General features: G+C 41.7%; 1 pseudogene; it reads right to left on the bottom strand.

The window, feature by feature from the left end:
- Nucleotides 1-272: 272 nt before the first annotated feature.
- LOC135966966 (large ribosomal subunit protein uL30 pseudogene) lies at nt 273-1,014 on the bottom strand (annotated as a pseudogene).
- Nucleotides 1,015-1,894: the final 880 nt, after the last annotated feature.

Consider the following 1,894-nt stretch of genomic DNA (forward strand, 5'->3'; position numbering starts at 1 on the left):
CCACAAGATTCCTAATCTCCCTCCCTGATTGCTTCTAAGGATAACATCACTATTATACAACCTAAAATTGATGTTCAAGATATTTTTCAGACCTTGGATTTTGTTTGTTTGTTTTGCGGGAGACCATAACTTTACTATTACTCAAGTCAGTCTCCCTGAACATTTGGAAATCAGAGGTTTTTTTTGTTTGTTGGTTGATTTGTTTGTTTCAGTTTGAGAGCAGGTACTGCTTATTAACCAACCAGCTTAGAAAAATAATCATGGCAAACACCTTAGTTCATTCTTCTAATAAGCCTGTTGATCTGGTCCTCCCTGTTGCCAGCATCTCCACCTTCTACAAAATGGGTGGTCTTTTTCTTTATTCCACCTCGTGAAGAAGATAATTTGAAGGGCCACGGGAAGTTATTTGCTTCTTTGAAGTGTTTTCCAACAGTATAGATCTCTTGAATCAGATCCTCCATGCAGATGATGTCATATTTACCAAGAGATTGAGCAATCAAAGCGTTATCTATCAAAGCATTTCACTTCTTATTGATTTTGCCATAACCACGCTTGTAAATTAGTTCATTTACTGACCTCAGATTTGGGTACCCCCATGCAATGTATGGCTCTACAATCCTCAGCGTGTTAATCGAAGCCTTGTTGAGCTTCTCAAAGATTGCACTGAAGATCTGATGAAGGCAAAGAAGCTGCAACAACTTTCGGACCTTTGGGCTCACACAATTGATACGTCTGATCCTGATGACAAATGCCAATTTGGGTTCTGAAGGTACATAGAGGTTGCCAGCTTTACTTACCATCCTCACCATTCAAATTTCAGTTCTGTACATCTGCCTAAAGTGTACAAGTGCTTCGCTTTTTCATAGATAAGCTTCCTCCTTGACTTTTGAAGCATCTTTTGGACAAACTTCTTTTCAGGTGCTTGATCTTCAGTTCTGTGAAATTCCTTCACTTTTTCTTAAGGGTTTCTGGCACAGCAGGAACCTTCTTCTTCTCCTCTTCTACACCCTCCATTGTTCCGGCCAGAAAAAGAGTGGATATCAAAGTTTTAAGGACAACTTGGTGGGTGGACGGAAGTCAGTGAGCTGGGAGTGCTGATCAGTCAGGTCAGTGATGAAACCATATGGAGTTGAAGTTGTTTTCTTGTATTGTGTCAATTCCTGGGGGGAGGCCACAAGATCAGATGAACCAGTTTATTGATCTGGGTGGTGCCAGCTGATCCATTAAATCAGGGTCTGCAAAATATCTCTAGCACTGGTCTGAAGTTGTACAATAGTGATTTTATCCCCAGGAGCAATTTGGGGATGGTCAGAGCCTTGTATTCCCCAGATGCATGACTCCTAAACCATAATTTCTAATATTGTGGCCAATTTTTTTTTTTTTTTGAAACGGAATTTCACTCTTGTTGCCCAGGCTGGAGTGCAATGGTGCGATCTTGGCTCACTGAAACCTCCGCCTCCCAAGTTCAAGCAATTCTCCGGCCTCAGCTCCCTGAGGAGCTGGGACTACAGGCATGCGCCACCACGCCCAGTTAATTTTCTATTTTTAGAAATAGAAATAGAAACCCAACATGGGGTTTCTCCATGTTGGTCAGGCTTGTCTCGAACTCCTGACCTCAGGTGATCCACCTGCCTCAACCTCCCAAATTGCTGAGATTGCAGGTGTGAGCCACCGTGCACAACCTCTTGTGGCTAATTTTTTAGTCCTACAAAGGCAGTTTAGTACCCAGGAAGGAAGGGAGTTTGTTTCAGGAAAGGGCTGTTTTCTTTTTTTTTTTTAATTTATTTATTATTATTATACTTTAAGTTCTAGGGTACATGTGCATAACGTGCAGGTTTGTTACATATGTATACTTGTGCCATGTTGGTGTGCTGCACCCATCAACTCGTCAGCA

Source organism: Macaca fascicularis, chromosome 13 (assembly GCF_037993035.2).
Source record: "Macaca fascicularis isolate 582-1 chromosome 13, T2T-MFA8v1.1".
Classification (NCBI taxonomy): domain Eukaryota; kingdom Metazoa; phylum Chordata; class Mammalia; order Primates; family Cercopithecidae; genus Macaca; species Macaca fascicularis.